The sequence below is a fragment of the Thalassophryne amazonica genome, chromosome 13 (assembly GCF_902500255.1).
Source record: "Thalassophryne amazonica chromosome 13, fThaAma1.1, whole genome shotgun sequence".
In the NCBI taxonomy this organism is placed as follows: Eukaryota; Metazoa; Chordata; class Actinopteri; order Batrachoidiformes; family Batrachoididae; genus Thalassophryne; species Thalassophryne amazonica.
Window position 1 is genome coordinate 99317752 of NC_047115.1, and position 22502 is coordinate 99340253.

Genomic DNA, 22502 nt, shown 5'->3' on the forward strand with positions numbered 1-22502 from the left:
ACGCGTCACGACCGATTCACTTTGGAAGTGAGACAAAGGAACACCTCCGTTTCGGCGTGTCAGAGGACAGGTTTGGACATGTCTATCTCGGCTTTCAATGCTTACCAGTCCAGTAAGTATCAGTGAAATTGTGGAGAGCTGCACCTTTGCTTGCTTGCCTCTACTGGTGGTTGGCTCTCACTGCGGTATTGTATCACTTCCTGTTCCGGAGCACAGCGGTGTTTTTCTGTATCTGTTAGCTGTTTAATCTGCGCAGTTAGATTGATCTAGTTATCTAGATTACGATTTGTTTCCCAGTGTAATCTTTACGTGCCTTAACTAAAGCACTCCTTCTGCTGAATCACCTCTAAATTATTTACACATTATTCACTTTGCGTGTTTTTAGGAATCCGCTAGGTTAGCGTAGCTACTAGCTCTTAGCCGATTTAGCATGGCGGCTTCTCCTGTCTCTCCCGCACTTTTCTGCTCTGGGTGTGAAATGTTTAGTTATTCCTCGGCCTCCTTTAGCAGTAACGGTACTTGTAATAAGTGTAGCTTATTCGTAGCTTTGGAGGCCAGGCTGGGCGAATTGAAGACTCGGCTCCGCACCGTGGAAAATTCTACAGCTAGCCAGGACCCTGTAGTCGGTGCGGACCAAGGTAGCTTAGCCGCCGTTAGTTCCCCCCTGGCAGATCCCGAGCAGCTGGGAAAGCAGGCTGATTGGGTGACTGTGAGGAGGAAGCGTAGCCCTAAACAGAAGCCCCGTGTACACCGCCAACCCGTTCACATCTCTAACCGTTTTTCCCCACTCGACGACACACCCGCCGAGGATCAAACTCTGGTTATTGGCGACTCTGTTTTGAGAAATGTGAAGTTAGCGACACCAGCAACCATAGTCAATTGTCTTCCGGGGGCCAGAGCAGGCGACATTGAAGGAAATTTGAAACTGCTGGCTAAGGCTAAGCGTAAATTTGGTAAGATTGTAATTCACGTCGGCAGTAATGATACCCGGTTACGCCAATCGGAGGTCACTAAAATTAACATTAAATCGGTGTGTAACTTTGCAAAAACAATGTCGGACTCTGTAGTTTTCTCTGGGCCCCTCCCCAATCAGACCGGGAGTGATATGTTTAGCCGCATGTTCTCCTTGAATTGCTGGCTGTCTGAGTGGTGTCCAAAAAATGAGGTGGGCTTCATAGATAATTGGCAAAGCTTCTGGGGAAAACCTGGTCTTGTTAGGAGAGACGGCATCCATCCCACTTTGGATGGAGCAGCTCTCATTTCTAGAAATCTGGCCAATTTTCTTAAATCCTCCAAACCGTGACTATCCAGGTTGGGACCAGGAAGCAGAGTTGTAGTCTTACACAACTCTCTGCAGCTTCTCTCCCCCTGCCATCCCCTCATTACCCCATCCCCGTAGAGACGGTGCCTGCTCCCAGACCACCAATAACCAGCAAAAATCTATTTAAGCATAAAAATTCAAAAAGAAAAAATAATATAGCACCTTCAACTGCACCACAGACTAAAACAGTTAAATGTGGTCTATTAAACATTAGGTCTCTCTCTTCTAAGTCCCTGTTGGTAAATGATATAATAATTGATCAACATATTGATTTATTCTGCCTAACAGAAACCTGGTTACAGCAGGATGAGTATGTTAGTTTAAATGAGTCAACACCCCTGAGTCACACTAACTGTCAGAATGCTCGTAGCACGGGCCGGGTCGGAGGATTAGCAGCAATCTTCCATTCCAGCTTATTAATTAATCAAAAACCCAGACAGAGCTTTAATTCATTTGAAAGCTTGTCTCTTAGTCTTGTCCATCCAAATTGGAAGTCCCAAAAACCAGTTTTATTTGTTATTATCTATCATCCACCTGGTCGTTACTGTGAGTTTCTCTGTGAATTTTCAGACCTTTTGTCTGACTTAGTGCTTAGCTCAGATAAGATAATTATAGTGGGCGATTTTAACATCCACACAGATGCTGAGAATGACAGCCTCAACACTGCATTTAATCTATTATTAGACTCTATTGGCTTTGCTCAAAAAGTAAATGAGTCCACCCACCACTTTAATCATATCTTAGATCTTGTTCTGACTTATGGTATGGAAATAGAAGACTTAACAGTATTCCCTGAAAAGTCCCTTCTGTCTGATCATTTCTTAAGAACATTTACATTTACTCTGATGGACTACCCAGCAGTGGGGAATAAGTTTCATTACACTAGAAGTCTTTCAGAAAGCGCTGTAACTAGGTTTAAGGATATGATTCCTTCTTTATGTTCTCTAATGCCATATACCAACACAGTGCAGAGTAGCTACCTAAACTCTGTAAGGGAGATAGAGTATCTCGTCAATAGTTTTACATCCTCATTGAAGACAACTTTGGATGCTGTAGCTCCTCTGAAAAAGAGAGCTTTAAATCAGAAGTGTCTGACTCCGTGGTATAACTCACAAACTCGTAGCTTAAAGCAGATAACCCGTAAGTTGGAGAGGAAATGGCGTCTCACTAATTTAGAAGATCTTCACTTAGCCTGGAAAAAGAGTCTGTTGCTCTATAAAAAAAGCCCTCCGTAAAGCTAGGACATCTTTCTACTCATCACTAATTGAAGAAAATAAGAACAACCCCAGGTTTCTTTTCAGCACTGTAGCCAGGCTGACAAAGAGTCAGAGCTCTATTGAGCTGAGTATTCCATTAACTTTAACTAGTAATGACTTCATGACTTTCTTTGCTAATAAAATTTTAACTATTAGAGAAAAAATTACTCATAACTATCCAAAAGACGTATCGTTATCTTTGGCTGCTTTCAGTGATGCCGGTATTTGGTTAGACTCTTTCTCTCCGATTGTTCTGTCTGAGTTATTTTCATTAGTTACTTCATCCAAACCATCAACATGTTTATTAGACCCCATTCCTACCAGGCTGCTCAAGGAAGCCCTACCATTATTTAATGCTTCGATCTTAAATATGATCAATCTATCTTTCTTAGTTGGCTATGTACCACAGGCTTTTAAGGTGGCAGTAATTAAACCATTACTTAAAAAGCCATCACTTGACCCAGCTATCTTAGCTAATTATAGGCCAATCTCCAACCTTCCTTTTCTCTCAAAAATTCTTGAAAGGGTAGTTGTAAAACAGCTAACTGATCATCTGCAGAGGAATGGTCTATTTGAAGAGTTTCAGTCACGTTTTAGAATTCATCATAGTACAGAAACAGCATTAGTGAAGGTTACAAATGATCTTCTTATGGCCTCGGACAGTGGACTCATCTCTGTGCTTGTTCTGTTAGACCTCAGTGCTGCTTTTGATACTGTTGACCATAAAATTTTATTACAGAGATTAGAGCATGCCATAGGTATTAAAGGCACTTGCGCTGCGGTGGTTTGAATCATATTTGTCTAATAGATTACAGTTTGTTCATGTAAATGGGGAATCTTCTTCACAGACTGAAAAACTAATTCATGCATTTATTTCCTCTAGGCTGGACTATTGTAATTCATTATTATCAGGTTGTCCTAAAAGTTCCCTAAAAAGCCTTCAGTTAATTCAAAATGCTGCAGCTAGAGTACTGACGGGGACTAGAAGGAGAGAGCATATCTCCCCATATTGGCCTCTCTTCATTGGCTTCCTGTTAATTCTAGAATAGAATTTAAAATTCTTCTTCTTATAAGGTTTTGAATAATCAGGTCCCATCTTATCTTAGGGACCTCGTAGTACCATATCACCCCAATAGAGCGCTTCGCTCTCAGACTGCTGGCTTACTTGTAGTTCCTAGGGTTGTAAGAGTAGAATGGGAGGCAGAGCCTTCAGCTTTCAGGCTCCTCTCCTGTGGAACCAGCTCCCAATTCAGATCAGGGAGACAGACACCCTCTCTACTTTTAAGATTAGGCTTAAAACTTTCCTTTTTGCTAAAGCTTATAGTTAGGGCTGGATCAGGTGACCCTGAACCATCCCTTAGTTATGCTGCTATAGACGTAGACTGCTGGGGGTTCCCATGATGCACTGTTTCTTTCTCTTTTTGCTCTGTATGCACCACTCTGCATTTAATCATTAGTGATCGATCTCTGCTCCCCTCCACAGCATGTCTTTTTCCTGGTTCTCTCCCTCAGCCCCAACCAGTCCCAGCAGAAGACTGCCCCTCCTGAGCCTGGTTCTGCTGGAGGTTTCTTCCTGTTAAAAGGGAGTTTTTCCTTCCCACTGTAGCCAAGTGCTTGCTCACAGGGGGTCGTTTTGACCGTTGGGGTTTTACATAATTATTGTATGGCCTTGCCTTACAATATAAAGCGCCTTGGGGCAACTGTTTGTTGTGATTTGGCGCTATATAAAAAATTGATTGATTGATTAATAAAAAATAGGAAATATTTTTGAGTTCATACTGTTTGCAGTGAAACAGAAATCAAGTTAAATGTAACGATCACTGCAAGTTTTTTTCTTTATTGCTTGTCTGTTTGTTACTTTGTATTTTCTGTAGCATTTGTGATTTGGGGTTGGAGACAGAATCCTGAATATGCAGGACGTGAGCTCGTACCTGGATGTCAGAGATGATTTGCTGCACCTTTTCAGAAAGGTGAAACAGGACCAGGTCAGCTGACTTGTTGGGGTCCAGGGTCACCAGCTCCTGTGAACATTTATTGGAAGTTACAGACCATAATGTAGACACACATTTTATATAGGTAGATGTGTGTAATCACAAACACAGACATCTAGTCAGAGATCTAGCCCCAATACACAGTACATTTATACAATCTGTGTCATGGGTCACGTTTGGCTCTGGCTCTGTTTTCCATTTTGGTCAAATGTTATAAGTCATATTGAGTTATTTCAGGTAAGTTTCCTTCTGTATTATTTAGTGATGTTTATTAGTCACGCTCTTATTTTGAAGTTTTGGGTGTTCGTCTGACGTCAGAATTGTTGACCTTTGCGTTTGTGTGTTCCTGTATTCCAGGTGTAACTGCTCCGTGTCCTTATTAAACACCAACAGAATGTCTCCTGGGCACCAGACTGTATCAGGTTCTGCCCTGCTCTCTAGCGTTCCAGGCTACAGTGTCTTTTAATTCCATGTTACCACTCTTTGCTATTGTTCTGGACTCCTGTGGTCTTACTAACTGTTTTTGCGCTAAATACAGTGTTTTAGACTCTGTGTCAAAGGCCCTGCTGCCATTCTGGATTCCTGTTTTTCTCCTGCCATCTGGACTACAACGATCTCTGGTTTTTGGACTCATTCCAAAAGAATCCTTGGAAACTGTTGCTGTTGAGAACTCTGGTCACTGACCCTGCTGGGTTTGGGATTAGCCTCTTGTGTTTCCTGTCAGATAGGCTGGAGCAGTTTTTGAACTGATGGCTGTGCACCTGACTTATTTCAGGTAAACTGGAGCTGCATCCGGTGTAAAGCTTGTGCCAAATACCAATGCGGATCTGGGTGTATCTGCTGTGGTGAACCCAAACAAAACAGGAGCAGCTGAACAGATGACAACAACAACAACTGTGTGCCTGACCCGAGCCTGATGAACTGACCATCCCCACATTCTGCCATGTTGCTGCTGTTGCTTATGAATTATTTTTATGAAGAATGAAACCGTCCTTTGTTGTGCTTGTGGGGTCGACATGTAGACAGGCTAAACAGTTTGACCCCTCAGAAACATCCTTGTTACACATTTGAAGTGAAATACAGAGAATGCTTTTAAAATGTGCACCGGTGCAGCACGCTGGCTCACAACGCACGTACCATACAGGACGCGACATAACACACATCATTTGTGGAGTTAAAATAAACATACTGGAAGCAAAGCGTGAACCTGCTTTGAAAAACCATCACGGTGGTGTTTATGATGAAGGAAACACTCAGACCAGAAGAAACATCAGCAACTCCTTATCAATTTATCTGATATCAATAAATAATAATAATAATAATAATAATAATAATAATAATAATAATAATAATAATAATAATAATAATAATAATAATAATAAAAAACCTTAATTCTGCCCAATTCTGTTCACCTCAAATTCTCATTAAAACTTTTACATTGGGGGGGAAAGCATGGTTGGTTACAGACCAGAAATATATATATATATATATATATATATATATATATATATATATATATATATATATATATATATATATATATATACACACACACACGGTACAAAGAACAAGTGTTGGTGGTGTTTCCGTGTGTGTGAGCGCCGTATGCTGTGTTTTGTGTTTTGCGCTGGATGAGCACTAACCTGCATGTTCTGCAGCGCTTTGTCTTGGACAGCTTGCTTCTCCTCTGCGCTGTAGCCCGGCATGGACAGCAGATTGTGTATGTAGCTGAAGATCTCCCCCTGACACAAAAGCCACAACAGAAAACAGCATGTGTTCAAATCAGTGAGGTTCCAGGATAAGGAAGGTCTGTTTTGTGTTCCTGTCTCTGGAATGTGCAGATACGTTACTTTTCTGACGGGGTCTCTCAGGTAGCAGTCAATGATCTTGTCATACTGAGTTTCTTCTCATACAGAAATTCACAGATCTGGTAGCTGGAGGGTGAGACGAAGCCAACAAAAGAGGGAAACACAGAAGGAAGGATAGCTGGTTTAACAACAATAATAACAGCACCTCTGACCACTGGGTAACGTAGTCAGTGGAGATGGATGTCCAGGAACCAAAGGCTGATGAGTCAGACTGACAAGTGCAAATGAGCTTCTAATTTTCTTTAAGCAAGAAACTCAACCAAAAAACCTTCTTCTCCTTGAGGCACATTGCTCACTTCCACACAAACGTGACAGATTTCGTTCTGTCTATTTATAAGTGGTAGACCGTGTTCTGCCTGCACAGGCTCCCTCAGAACATCGTGTCTGATCACAGCCCTCTGGTTCTACATTCAGGAGGGAGTTCTGCGGTGGAAGTGGTGCCACTGTGAGTGTGATGTCTGGGTTGCGTCCCGTCTCCTCCACTGGACTGGTGTCACTCTGCTGTGCATACGGCCCTCAGCCTTCACTCTTCTCTTGGCTCCTGCCTATGGCCCGTCATGTGCACTTTCATCTGGTATGTGTTGCGCTTCCTCACTTCTCACACTTCTCAACTACCCAGCAGTTGCCAACAGGCATCATTAGGTTCGCTGCCTGCTTTGAGGTCTGAGCAGCATATTTGGCTCTGGACTCAGGGACTTCTCTCTGCAGGTCTCTTGTTGTAATATTGTCCTCGGTTTGTTGTAAGAGTGTTTGTTCGCTGTTATCTGTTCAGTCAAGCGTGTCCTCTGGGTAGTGCCCCATCCTCCCGCCTGGATAGTGGGTGTGTCTCTAGTTTTTATGGTCAAGTGCTTCTGACAGCGTGCCGTGGAGCTGGCGGGTGCAGTTTTGGTATGGCCCTGAGGGACTGCTCTTGGGAGCTGGGCCAGTAACATCCGCCACCCCATCTCTTATGTGTGACTTTTATGGTGACCACCAGAACCTCCTGACAACAACCCGTTTCAACATACTGAGACGAAGCACAAAAGAACTCTGTGACCGACATAACTCCAACACTGAGCACACACTCCTCCATAACTTTTATTCTTTTCAGGGTGGTGAATTTGGGGGTATGTGTAGCAGACATGCTCCACCTTTTGGACACAATTCACCATAAGCAGCCTAGGCTGACTCGCTCCTCTCCAGCAGACAAAGAGTCCCGCGCTCACATAACAGTGATCACTTCAAGCAAACGATCGATGTGCTTTACCACGCATATTAATGTCTGAACTCCTGCTTATCATGTGCTAATGCTCTTTCATGTCCCACGTCCTACATCCGCGCCATGTGTATTACATTATGTGTATTACATTAAAAAAAAAAGCCTTTTGGCCTCTTTTGATGTGGTTCCGTCTTTGCCTGTGTGCCCAGTTGACAATGCTATTTCCTGACCAGCTGTTTCCGGTAATCGATAACAGTGACGTGCGGTCAGGGGAGGCGGGGGGAGGCTGTGCCTCACCTGTCATCATGGAAAGAAAAAAATGTAAATGAAAAAATAAATTAAATGGTTATATTTATCCAGTGATTTGTACTACAAAGTTAGTTTCCTTTTAACTTCACCAGTTTTAGATTATTTTTTATTCAAAATTGCTGAATTTTCCCATTTTTCGTTCAAATAAAGGTAATGAACAGGTGACCCTGAACCATCCCTTAGTTATGCTGCTATAGACCTTAGACTGCTGGGGGGTTCCCATGATGCACTGAGTGTTTCTTTCTCCTTTTGCTCTGTATGCACCACTCTGCATTAATTATTAGTGATTGATCTCTGCTCCCCTCCACAGCATGTCTTTTTCCTGGTTCTCTCCCTCAGCCCCAACCAGTCCCCAGCAGAAGACTGCCCCTCCCTGAGCCTGGTTCTGCTGGAGGTTCTTCCTGTTAAAAGGGAGTTTTTCCTTCCCACTGTCGCCAAGTGCTGCTCACAGGGGGTCGTTTTGACCGTTGGGGTTTTTACGTAATTATTGTATGGCCTTGCCTTACAATATAAAGCGCCTTGGGGCAACTGTTTGTTGTGATTTGGCGCTATATAAATAAAATTGATTGATTGAAATACTGAGCAGAGATGTGCGGTGAGGCACCAGCCAGCCGAGCCTCACCTTGGATTGTTCAATCACTGGACTAACTGCTGACATGCTGTGCACTCAGACTGTCTCACTGTCTCTCTGTGTGTCTCCATTAAAATGGACAAACACTTTGGTTGTATGAACTTTAAATTCCATAGTTTAGCTGAGGTACATAATGTACAGTGTTTTTGTCAACAGCTGTATGTGTGTGTAACGTGTTCAGTGTGCTGAGCGATCAGAAAACAGCTGCAAAAAAGCACAAGGTGAGGCACGCAGTTCTCCTGCCTCATGTTAGGGGGCACTAGTGATCCCAGGATTCTTCTTGCAACAACTCTTCAGCTGCAGAATAAGTGACAACAAACTACAAGAGCAGCGTTCATTTATTTTATTTTCAGAATGGAGGATTACATATCCAAACTGAAACAATTTTCTAAACTGGACTTTCAATAGAAGCAGGAGGTAATAATTAAAGGAAGGGCTGCGGGACAGAAGACCTGCTCTTTTCAACGGAGCGGGACACACGTAAAGTCTGGCTGTGTGAACGTCCATTAAGAAACGCCTTTTGCTGCTGCCTTCTTTTCTCAACTTGTGACTGTCTGGACTGACTCAGATAGGACATTGTGACCTAGATAGTCAGGCTCACCTACACGCCACAGCTTGTGCTCTGTTACCCAAATAATGGAGAGGGGCTAGGCGCTCCATTTTTATGGCGTTGTCTACGTGGAGAGGCGGCAGGCTGGGGTAGCATTGCTTATTGCTCCCCAGCTCAGTGCCATGTGTGGAGTTCATCCCGGTGAACGAGAGTGTCGCGTCTGTAGGCCTCGGGTCGGGGACAGGTCTATCACTCTTGTCTCGGCCTACGGGCCGAGCGGCAGTGCAGAGTACCCGACCACCTTGGAGTCCCAGGGACGGGTACTAGATAGTGCTCTGACTGGGGACTCCATTGTTCTCCTGGGGGATTTCAACGCCCACGTGGGCGGCGACAGTGAGACCTGGAGGGGGGTGATCGGGAAGCACGGCCTCCCCGATCTGAACCCGAGTGGTGTTCAGTTGTTGGACTTCTGTGCTAGTCACTTTTGTCCATCACGAACACCATGTTCGAGCACAAGGTGTCCATAAGTGCATGTGGCACTAGTTCAATGATCGACTCTGTAGTTGTATCATCTGACCTTCGGCCACGTGTCTTGGACACTCGGGTGAAGAGAGGGGCTGAGCTGTCGACTGGTCACCACCTGGTGGTGAGCTGGATTCGCTGGGAGGGGAGGAAGCCGGTCAGACCTAGCAGGCCCAAATGTATCGTGAGAGTCTGCTGGGAACAAATGGCGGAACCCTCTGTCAGCGAGGTCTTCAACTCCCAACTCCGGGAGAGCTTCTCCCAGATCCTGAGGGGTTGGAGACATGGAGTCCAAGTGGACCATGTTCTTCACCTCCATTGTCGATGGGGCTGCTCTTAGCTGTGGTCGCGGGGTCTCTGATGCCTGTCGCGGTGGCAATCTCCAAACACAGTGGTGGATGCAGGAAGTAAGGGATGCCATGAAGCTGAAGAACTCCTACTTGTCTTTGTTGGCAGGTGGGACTCCGGAGGCAGCTGACAGGTACCGGCAGGCCAAGCATGCTGCAGCCCGTGCGGTTGCAGAGGCAAAAACTCAGGTCTGGGAGGAGTTCGAGGAGGCCATGGTGGAGGACTATCGGTCGGCCTCGAAGAAATTCTGGCAAACCGTCCAACGCCTCCGGAGGCGGAAGCCTCCCCACCAACACTGACTATGGTGTGGGTGGGGAGCTGTTGACCCGGACTGGGGATGTTGTCGGGCGGTGGAAGGAATACTTCGAGGCTCTCCTCAATCCCATCATCATGTCTTCTGAAGAGGAGGCAGAGACGGGGGACTCAGAGGCGGACTCATCCATTACACAGGCCGAAGTCACCCAGGTGGTCAGAGCTCCTCGGTGGCAAGGCTCCTGAACGGATGAAATCCATCCAGAGTACCTTAAGTCTCTGGATGTTGTGGGACTATCTTGGTTGACATGTCTCTGCAACATCGCGTGGCAGTTGGGGACAGTGCCTCGGATCAGCAGACCGGGTGGTGGTCCCTCTGTTTAAGAAGGGGGACCGGGGGTGTGTTCCAACTACAAGGGATGACACTCCTCAGCCTCCCCGGTAAGGTCTATTCCAGAGTACTGGACAGGAGAATTCGACCGATAGTCAAACCTCGGATTCAGGAGGAGCAATGTGATTTTCGTCCTAGTCGCACACTGGACCAGCTCTACAACATGCTTGAGGGTTCATGGGAGTTCACCCAACCAGTCCACATGTGTTTTGTGGATCCGGAGAAGGCATTCGACCGTGTCCCTCGAGGCACCCTGTGGGGGGTGCTCTGGAAGTACGGGGTCCGAGGTCCTTGCTGAAGGCTATCGGTCCCTGTACAACCGCAGCAGGAGCTTGGTCTGCACTGCCGGTAGTAATTCGAGCCTGTTTCCAGTGCACATTGGCCTCCACCAGGGCTGCCCTTTGTCACCGGTTCTGTTCATTACCTTTATGGACAGAATTTCTAGGCACAGTCATGGTGTAGAGGGGGTCCGGCTTGGGAACCACAGAATCTCATCTCTGCTGTTTACGGACAATGTGGTTCTGTTGGCTTCGTCAAATCAGGACCTTCAGTGTGCACTGGAGCGTTTGCAGCCGAGTGTGACACGTCCGGCATGAAAATCGGCACCTCCAAATCCGAGGCCATGGTTCTCGACCGGAAAAAGGTGCTTTGCCCTCTTCAGGTCGGTGGAGTGTCCTTGCCTCAAGTGGAGGAGTTTAAGTATCTTGGGGTCTTGTCCACGAGAGAGGGACGGATGGAGCGTGAGATTGACAGATGGATCGGTGCAGCGTCTGCAGTGATGCGGTCGCTGTATCGGACCGTCGTGGTGAAGAGAGAGCTGAGCGGGGGTGCAAAGCTCTCAACTTACCAATCGATCTACATTCTGACCCTGACCTATGGTCATGAGATTTGGCTAATGACCGAAAGAACAAGATCACGAGTGCAAGTAGGCGAGATGAGTTTCCTCCGCAGGGTGGCGGGTGCTCCTTTAGAGATAGGGTGAGCAGCTCGGTCACTCGGGAGGACCTCGGAGTCGAGCCGCTGCTCCTCCACGTCGAAAGGATCCAGCTTAGATGGCTCGGGCATTTTTTTCGGATGCCCCTGGACGCCTCGCTGGAGAGGTGTTCTGAGCATGTCCCAATGGGAGGAGGCCCCGGGGAAGACCCAGGACAAGCTGGAGGAACTACTTCTTGCAGCTGGCCTGGGAACACCTCGGGGCTCCACCGGAGGAGCTGGGGCAGGTGTTTGTGGGTCAGGAGGCCTGGGAGGCTTTGCTTGAGCTGCTGCCCCTGCAACCGACCTCGGATGAAGCGGAAGAAAATGGAATGGAATGGTTTCACGGCAGCTTGTGGACCACCTTACTGAGAATTTTTCTGAGCCACTGCAGTCTGCTTTTAGAAAATATCATTCCACAGAGACGGCTCACTAAAGTGGTGAATGATCTTCTGCCTGCAATGGATTTGGACACCACTATGGTTCTGGTGCTGTTAGATCTTCGTGCTGCATTTGATACTGTGGATCATCATATTCTACTCAATAGACTGGAGAATCATTTTAGGATTACTGGGAGTGCCCTTGCATGGTGACATCATACCTTACCAGTTGTTCTCACTGTGATTTGTACAATAGCGAGTGGTGGGCACAGATAACCAAAAAAATTAACTTCGATAACAGATAATCAGATAACTGAGAAGTTATCTTTGATAAAGATAAACCGATGAACCACCCAAAAATGTATCGGAAATTACAAATAACCGATAACCGATAAATTCCAGTATTGTCTCTGGTACATTTGCAACTGCAAACAAGCTGAATTTGAGTTTAAACACCACGATTGCTTTTGGAAGCATAAAAAGCGACAAAAGACCCAAACAATGAGTCAGCACTTTTATGTTTGAACATGCTGCCCCCTTCTGGAAGCTACACGGCTACAGCACTGAACCACCCTGAGAGCAGCCACAAAGCCAGCTCTCTACCAATCACAATGCTCCGGTCAGGCGGAGGTCTTGAAAAATAAAGGCATCCTGACTTATGGTTTTGTGTGAATACTGATAGAATAACTCTATTAATGTCAATTCTGTCATTTGTACAAAGTTAAAATATAACATATATCTTTTAATGTTGAATATGCACTAATTCTGAGGTTTTGTAACAAACACAGACAGATCACAAAGGATTCTGGGTAAAAGTGCCTCTGCTAAACACTGATTGGTTCAGTCATTCTTATGTAAACCAACACATTAATGTGACGTGTTGGGTTTACAGATAAATGTGCTTTTGTAAAATACGAGGTCTGTTAGAAAACTATCCGACCTTCTTATTTTTTTAAAAAACTATATGGATTTGAATCACGTGTGATTGCATCAGCCAAGCTTGAACCTTCGTGCGTATGCATGAGTTGTTCACGCCTGTCGGGTGCGTCATTGCCTGTGGGCAGGCTTTGAGTGAGCACTGGTCCAGCCCCCTCGTCGGATTTTCATTGTCAGGGAAATGGCTGAGCGACTGCCGCTTTGCTCCATGAAAATTTTTTCAGAAACTGTGTGAGACAGCCAATCAATCAATCAATCAATTTTTTTATATAGCGCCAAATCACAACAACAGTTGCCCCAAGGCGCTTATATTGTAAGGCAAGGCCATACAATAATTATGTAAAACCCCAACGGTCAAAAACGACCCCCTGTGAGCAAGCACTTGGCTACAGTGGAAGGAAAAAACTCCCTTTAACAGGAAGAAACCTCCAGCAGAACCAGGCTCAGGGAGGGGCAGTCTTCTGCTGGGACTGGTTGGGGCTGAGGAGAACCAGGAAAAAGACACGCTGTGGAGGGGAGCAGAGATCGATCACTAATGATTAAATGCAGAGTGGTGCATACAGAGCAAAAGAGAAAGAAACAGTGCATCATGGGAACCCCCCAGCAGTCTACGTATAGCAGCATAACTAAGGGATGGTTCGGGTCACCTGATCCAGCCCTAACTATAAGCTTTAGCAAAAAGGAAAGTTTTAAGCCTAATCTTAAAAGTAGAGAGGGTGTCTGTCTCCCTGATCTGAATTGGGAGCTGGTTCCACAGGAGAGGAGCCTGAAAGCTGAAGGCTCTGCCTCCCATTCTACTCTTACAAACCCTAGGAACTACAAGTAAGCCTGCAGTCTGAGAGCGAAGCGCTCTATTGGGGTGATATGGTACTACGAGGTCCCTAAGATAAGATGGGACCTGATTATTCAAAACCTTATAAGTAAGAAGAAGAATTTTAAATTCTATTCTAGAATTAACAGGAAGCCAATGAAGAGAGGCCAATATGAGTGAGATATGCTCTCTCCTTCTAGTCCCGTCAGTACTCTAGCTGCAGCATTTTGAATTAACTGAAGGCTTTTTAGGGAACTTTTAGGACAACCTGATAATAATGAATTACAATAGTCCACCTAGAGGAAATAAATGCATGAATTAGTTTTTCAGCATCACTCTGAGACAAGACCTTTCTGATTTTAGAGATATTGCGTAAATGCAAAAAAGCAGTCCTACATATTTGTTTAATATGCGCTTTGAATGACTATCCTGATCAAAAATGACTCCAAGATTTCTCACAGTATTACTAGAGGTCAGGGTAATGCCATCCAGAGTAAGGATCTGGTTAGACACCATGTTTCTAAGATTTGTGGGCCAAGTACAATAACTTCAGTTTTATCTGAGTTTAAAAGCAGGAAATTAGAGGTCATCCATGTCTTTATGTCTGTAAGACAATCCTGCAGTTTAGCTAATTGGTGTGTGTCCTCTGGCTTCATGGATAGATAAAGCTGGGTATCATCTGCGTAACAATGAAAATTTAAGCAATACCGTCTAATAATACTGCCTAAGGGAAGCATGTATAAAGTGAATAAAATTGGTCCTAGCACAGAACCTTGTGGAACTCCATAATTAACTTTAGTCTGTGAAGAAGATTCCCCATTTACATGAACAAATTGTAATCTATTAGACAATATGATTCAAACCACCGCAGCGCAGTGCCTTTAATACCTATGGCATGCTCTAATCTCTGTAATAAGTTTTATGGTCAACAGTATCAAAGCAGCACTGAGGTCTAACAAACAAGCACAGAGATGAGTCCACTGTCCGAGGCAATAAGAACATCTGTAACCTTCACTAATGCTGTTTCTGTACTATGATGAATTCTAAAACCTGACTGAAACTCTTCAAATAGACCATTCCTCTGCAGATGATCAGTTAACTGTTTTACAACTACCCTTTCAAGAATTTTTGAGAGAAAAGGAAGGTTGGAGATTGGCCTATAATTAGCTAAGAGAGCTGGGTCAAGTGATGGCTTTTTAAGTAATGGTTTAATTACTGCCACCTTTGGAAACCATTCGGAAGATTCAGACGGCTTTCGGTGGCTTTTCAGTCGAGTGAGTATCCAAGAAATTGTGTAACAGCTGGGCATGTCACAACTTGTCCTGTGAGACTTCCAACACGGACATGCTTTTTGTTACGCGCCATTGCAGCTCCGTCCCAACGCGCAAATTCTCCGCACGTCTTTCATTACAAAATCTCCTGTAACAGTGGACTTTGCCGCAAAAGTGCTGATGTCCAACTCTTCTGCAATTTCTCTGGTAGTCAGACCACGTCCCGGATCAACACAGCCTTCACTTTGGAAATGATCTGGTCGTTTCAGCCTGTCGATGGCCGCGCGGAGCGCCCTCCGCTGCTGTGGGCCGTCTTTAATCCGGTTGTAACACTCCTTAATCTGTGTGACGCCCAGAGTATCCTGGAAAAGTTTCTGGAGAAATTGACTCAGCGCTGCCAATCGATCAGCCATTTCCCTGACAATGAAAATCTGACGAGGGGGTGGACCAGTGCACACTCAAGCCTGCCCACAGGCGAATGACGCAACCGACAGGCGTGAAAAAACTCACGCATGCGTACGAAGGTTCAAGCTTGGCTGATGCAATTGCACATGATTCAAATGCATATAGTTTTAAAAAAAATAAAAGTCGGATAGTTTTCTAACAGACCTCGTCTTCCATTTTTATTTGTAAAAACAGGCATTTTTATGGAGCCCTGGAAGTGTCATCACAAAATGTTTTGCATGTGGAGAGAATCTGCACGTTTTATTAGTTTTGATCACATTACACCCCACTTTGGCGTCTCTTCACTGGCTTCCTGTCCTGTGAGATGAGATTTTAAGATTCTGCTACTAGCCTATAAAATTGTTCACAGACTGGCACCTCCCTACTTAGCTGACTAAGCACCTCCCTACTTAAACCCTACGTACCGGCCCGGGCTCTGTGTTCTCGCGATGCAGGACTACTTTGTGCCCCTAGGGTGAATAAGAAGTCTGCGGGTCACAGAGCTTTCTCTATCATGCCTGTTCTGTGGAATGATCTCCCTACATCAATAAAACAGTCACATTCTGTAGAGACTTTCAAGTCCAGACTTGAGACGCACTTATTTTCCCTTTCGTATGACTAGCATACTGGTATAGTGTTTACGCTTTTTACTCTTTTAATTCATTCTATTAAACGGAGCGTGCCACAGGCTCAACTTATATAAGTCTGGGTCTTTTAGTGAAGCTTAGGGCTAGTGGCCGGCGATCACCTTAGTATTCTGTTTTTTTCTTGTTGCTAAATACTGACAAATTACACTGTATTTGTTGTTCTTCTGCCACCTGATTCTGTTTTTTTGTCTGTTTAAGGTGCGGCTCCATCCAGAGATGGGAGTGGGTCTTTTCATATGCAGGCCTCCTGTCTTGTGCACCAGCATGGACTCCAAACATCTCTCAAAATTTCCTGTATAATTTCCTGTATTGTCAATTGTGTTGGTAGCATGGCCAAGCAGAGGGTCACCCCTTTGAGTCTGGTCTGCTTGAGATTTCTTCCTCAAGCAGAACATCACCTCTACAATAGGGGAGGTGATGGTCTAGTGGTTAAGCATTGAGCTTGAGACCAGAGGATGCTAAGGGCCCTCGGGAAAGGTTCTTAAGCCCCGTTTACACACAGACGGTAAGAGCTCCGGGAAGCATCCCGGAAGAGTTTTTGGCCGTCTTAAGGATCACACACCGTTGTTAACGTCGGCACTAGGGGGCGTGGCTTAGTTCAGACTTTACTGGGAATCGTCGAAAAATGATTCAACATGTCGAATAAGTCCGGGAGCGCTCCCGGAGACCTCCCGTGACGACAGCGACAACGCGAACAACGGCGTTTGATACTGTTTAATCGCGTTTCATCCTGCCGTTTCCTGTAGTGCCGCAATTCTCGTCGCGCCGCGATGACCAATCAGGGACTGAATATGTCGTGACGTGGAGATGTCTGGAGTTTTGAAGATGTGAACATGTCCTGTATCTGGTAGCAGCCTGTGAGCAGCACTTAAGTCTCTTTTGTCCTTTATTTTACAATCATGACAGAGTTTTTGGAGCGAGCAGCAGCACCACAGCAGCGTGGAGGAGTTTATTTTTATTTTACGTGCGCGCGCGCTGCGAATCGTCCTGGAGATTATTTTGCTTATTAGCTACACAGCTGTATAATAAAGCAAATGGTGACTGGCTTCTAAACACAATTATGACAGAGTTTTTTGGGGGAAAGAGCGAGGAAGACCCCCGCTGCAAACAGCAGCAGCAGGGAGCGGAGTTTTTTTTTCTTTCTTTTTTTACGTGCGCGCGAGCGAATCGTCTGTAGAGAATATTTATTAATTAATTACACAGATGTATAATAAACAAATGGTAACCGGTTTCCAAACACAATTATGGACAGAGTTTTTTGGGGGAAAGAGCGGAGGAGCCCCGCTGCGCGTGCTCCGCCCCTTTCCACTGCGAAAACAGCCGGAACTACGGCGAACTTTGGTCTACGTACTACTCGCGGACAAAATCGCTATGTTAACCTGGGCTTTAATCCCCTAGTTTCTCCCAGTGTGTAGGAGCCCCTTGCATGGCAGCAGGCTGACATCGGGGTGAATGTGAGGTATTGATGTGTAAAGCGCTTTGAGCGTCTGATGCAGATGGAAAAGCGCTTTATAAATGCAGTCCATGAATATCATCAGAGGAGTTTTTCTTACCACTGTCGCCTGTGTGCTTGCTGTGGGGTTGGTAAGGTTAGACCTTACTTGTGTGATCTGGCGCTATATAAATGAAAATAAACTGAAATAAACTGAATTATAGGACACTTGGTGACACCAGAGATCTCCAAGAAATGTTGTCTTTACAATGTTGAAACATGCACAAGGACACTAGAGTACTTATGTACACAGAAATGTGTTTTTGCATCCCTTGGTCCTGGCAATTTTTTGACCACAACAGACTCTCAAAGGACACTGTCTTATGTAAGGGACCCTTGAGTTTCTGTGAGTCCTGATGGTGTCAATAAAATAAAAAATAAAAAAATCACTGGACAGGACATGATTGTGATTGACGCACATTTAGCCCTACGGAGGACACATCTGTCCCAGAGTGAGTTCAATGTTCTGTTTTTGAAGCAGAACTGAACAATATCAATCAAGATAGTTTCTGTCCTTCGCAGTCAACCAATTACATCACAGTCAAAGACAGATAGACTGGACTCAAAACAGATTTAGAGCCCTTAAAGAATTAATCTTCTACAACAAATTAGCCCTCTGTGTTCGTTCATGGTTACTCAAAGTTTAGATGTGAGTCAGACTAATGAGTCCACTGTTTCAGCCTCCTGTCCATGGATGCCGGCTGAGGGTATCAGCCTCGTGTTTCCTGAAATTAACCATGGGTTTTCAACACATCGACATCAGAAGGTTGTCATCATGCCACTTGACAAAAGTTGAGAAGTGCACAGCCACGGTCTGACTCCTCCTCATGGACAACAAGCATTGCCATTGTCTGTGTCTGTTTTAGATAATCACAACAGAGAGTTACCATCAAGAGACGAACAGGATGAGTGAGCCAGAACATACCCGAAACTTACCAGGAAGTTAAATGTCCATCATTTTGTTTTAGCACTGTTGTTTGCGTTACCTGTGCTGCTCCACAGCCTGTCTAGTGGATTTTTTTTGTTTTAGCACTGTTGTTGTGCGTTACCTGTGCTGCTCCACAGCCTGTCTAGTGGATTTTTATTTTGTTTTAGCGCTGTTGTTGTGCGTTACCTGTGCTGCTCCACAGCCTGTCTAGTGGATTTTATTTTGTTTTAGCACTGTTGTTGTGCGTTACCTGTGCTGCTCCACAGCCTGTCTTGGATTTCTATTTTTTTTAGCGCTGTTTGTGCGTTACCTGTGCTGCTCCACAGCCTGTCTAGTGGATTTTTATTTTGTTTTAGCACTGTTGTCGTGCGTTACCTGTGCTGCTCCACAGCCTGTCTAGTGGATTTTTATTTTGTTTTAGCGCTGTTGTTGTGCGTTTCCTGTGCTGCTCCACAGCCTGTCTAGTGGATTTTTCTTTGTTTTAGCGCTGTTGTCGTGCGTTGCCTGTGCTGCTCCACACCTGTCCAGTGGATTTTTTTTTTTTATTTTATTTATTTTTGCACTGTTGTTGTGCGTTACCTGTGCTGCTCCACAGCCTGTCTAGTGGATTTTTATTTTATTTAGCACTGTTGTCGTGCGTTACCTGTGCTGCTCCACAGCCTGTCTAGTGTCGGATTTGTGAGGTATCAGTGTTAACCACTAAACCACCGTGTCGCCGCTATTTGCTATTTAAACACTGTGTTCTCTGGACATGAAAACGACGACTGCGTTGGTTGGAAACTACCAAGAACATGTGCGCGTCGCAGTGCTTCGTCCCGGCTGTAAGACAGGGTCTAAGGTGTTCGTGACCACTGACGGCGCACTGTGCGTCCCTGTGTCAGGGACCATTAAGACTTGATGCTGAAGCTCTGAGGGTAATATCAGCAGCAGGTGGACCTCAAACTGCAAACTCAAGAGTAGTGGAAAACCCAAATGATGCCTTATCACGATGATCTATAGCACACGGTTTAAAGCACGTCACACAAATACATTTGGAGCAAGTTCAGCTCCACACAGTGAGACCTCAGGGTGCAAGTATTTAGACACTTTAAACGGCGGATGGGTTTTGTGAGTGTCATCTGTCAGTTTCTTTAAGAGTCAGAGTGCTTGACATGGGCACAGAAGCCTGAACACTGAGTGAAGCCGAGTCAACAAAAGAAAATATGGTCTTCAGTAGGGTTGAGCATCAAGAACTGGTTCTTTTTGAGAATCATTAAGAAATGATTCAATCCACCAACATCAAGAGCTTTTTGCTTAACGATTCCCTTATCGGTCCTTCAGAGTGACCGTTGTTTTGAGGGTGTTTGTCGGGAAAATTATCATTCTCGACGTTGATTACAGACTCGGTAGCAGGTCTGTAATCAACCGCTTCTGCAGCAGCTGTTCTTGAAGCTTGAAGCAACAAAGCAGTGATCTGACCTGCTGCTTCGTTGGTTCACGCTTCGCTGCTTTTCAGAAGCAGGAAGTCCACTTCTAACCCCCCTCAAAGCCATTTAAAGATATCATCGTGAGTCACTTTGTGTGGATTAAAGTCACTAACCTGGGACTGTTGTGTGGTGTTGTGTTGGTCTTGTTGTTGGTAAGAAACGAGAATCGTCGCCATTCTGTCCCACAGCTTCCAATTGCCAATTTAGCTACAACAGACTAAAACCTCCCAAAACGTGATGTCCTGCGTTCTTTATGAATGACACTGATGCTGACATGCAGCCGCTGAAGAGCTCAGCTCAGAGGTACGGAGTGACATTCATGCCATTATACCTGAAAGGAACACTTCTGAGAAAACTACAGATTTTATTTCTTATTTATGTCCAGAGATCAAGGATCCAGTGACCTATTTCATATTTATTTACTTTAAGACTCAATAAATGTTGTTGACATAGAAAACCTGTAAAGCCGACTTTTAGTACCAGAAAATTCACAGGAGGTATTGATAGGGAATTGGATCAATAAGCGGAATCGGATCGATAAAATCTTATCAATACCCATCTTTAGACTTCACTGTCATCAGGTTTGAGTCCTATCTCTCTCCGGTTCCTGTTTCACTGGAACTATGAACAGCTGACTTTCTTTCAGCTACAATGTGTCAACTCTCTGCTGTCCATCCACAAGAAGAAGTAAGGGGCTTATAGGTGAAAAACTAGGTGCTGAAAAACTAATTCATGCATTATTTCCTCTAGGCTGGACTATTGTAATTCATTATTATCAGGTTGTCCTAAAAGTTCCCTAAAAAGCCTTCAGTTGGTTCAGAATGCTGCAGCTAGAGTACTGACGGGGAATAGCAGGAGAGAGCATATCTCACCCGTGTTGGCCTCCCTTCATTGGCTTCCTGTTAATGCTAGAATAGATTTAAAATTCTTCTTCTTACTTATAAGGTTTTGAATAATCAGGTCCCATCTTATCTTAGGGACCTCATAGTACCATATCACCCCAATAGAGCGCTTCGCTCTCAGACTGCGGGCTTACTTGTAGTTCCTAGGGTTTGTAAGAGTAGAATGGGAGGCAGAGCCTTCAGCTTTCAGGCTCCTCTCCTGTGGAACCAGCTCCCAATTCAGATCAGGGAGACAGACACCTCTCTACTTTTAAGATAGGCTTAAAACTTTCCTTTTCGCTAAGGCTTATAGTTAGGGCTGGATCGGGGTGACCCTGGACCATCCCTTGGTTATGTTGCTTTAGACGTAGACTGTGTTTCATAATTATTGTATGGCCTTGCCTTGCAATGTGGAGCGCCTTGGGGCAACTGTTTGTTGTGATTTGGCGCTATACAAGAAAAAAGTTGATTGATTGATTGATAGGTCCACTGGAATTCTGCACATGAAGTCGATGAGAGTCTATAGCTCCCCCTGGAGGTCATTTTCACCAGCGAAAGCCAGTACCCACTGCACAGCTGGATGGACTGAGTCTAAGTGCAAGGACAAAGGGGTTCACAAACACCAAGGCTCCAGTACCTGTATGGCCGTCTCCAGTCTGTATTTCTGAGAGGTCTGCAGGAAGCCCAGGAGCTGCTGGGGAGCAAAGCGGCACAGCAACTCCAGCAAGTGCTCATGGAGGTCGCGTTCTTTAGGTAACACAGTCCCTGAGAGGTGTCCTTCCCTAAAGGACAGGATCGAGAACAGGAGAAGGACACGGTTACAGTGAGCAGAAATAAACGAGTCCCAAAAACAGCAAAGATGTGATTATTTGAGTAAAGCGCATTACTTTGGTTCCAGAAGAAAACCGAGAAACTGAAACGTAGGTAGTCATCCTGCAGAAAGAAAGAAAAAGAGAGGTGTTGACCTCGACCCGGGCGTTGTCCGTCCTCTGAACAGGGCAGGCTGAAGATACAAACTCAGAAACTACTTACAGGTCAAGCTGGGACACAAACTTGTAGAAACGAGAAAAAGCACTTGACCATAAAACAGGAGAAATGTCCCAATGCCTCGTAAAGCGGACTTACGAGGTCTGTCAATAAAGGTATCGTACCTTTATTTTTTTCAAAAACTATATGGATTTCATTCATATGTTTTTTACGTCAGACAAGCTTGAAACCCTCGTGCGCATGCGTGAGTTTTTCCACGCCTGTCGGTGACGTCATTCGCCTGTGATCACGCCTTGTGGAAGGAGTGGTCCCACCCCCTCGTCAGATTTTCACTGTCCTGGAAATGGCGGAATGATTCGGACTTTTTTTCCATCAGAATTTTTTCAGAAGCTGTTAGAGAGTGGCACCTGGAACCATTTGAAAAATTTATCTGGCTTTCGGTGAAAATTTTACAGGCTTCACAGAGAATAAGGAGTGTTACTACAGCTTTAAGGACGGCTTCAAGAACGGCTTTAAGGACGCTCGGCGCGCCGCGCTCCGAGCTGCGATTGACGAGGCAGAAAAACGCCAGATCATTTCTAAGCTGATGGCTCTGTGGATACGAGACCATCGTGTGGGGGTGCACTTTCTCTGGTTATCACAAGAGCTGG

At 45.1% G+C, this 22502-nt stretch overlaps 1 protein-coding gene and 1 long non-coding RNA gene across 2 annotated transcripts in view; both read right to left on the reverse strand.

The window, feature by feature from the left end:
- vps8 (VPS8 subunit of CORVET complex) overlaps positions 1 to 22502 on the reverse strand; it is a 371669-nt gene that overhangs the window by 90511 nt on the left and 258656 nt on the right. The gene's annotated exons all lie outside the window — the stretch shown is intronic.
- LOC117523123 lies at positions 6958 to 21780 on the reverse strand. Its single transcript, XR_004564427.1, has 5 exons — positions 21753 to 21780; positions 21503 to 21647; positions 17700 to 17708; positions 14250 to 14256; positions 6958 to 6969 (listed from the first exon to the last, which is right to left on the reverse strand). It is a non-coding gene; the product is annotated as an uncharacterized LOC117523123 (long non-coding RNA).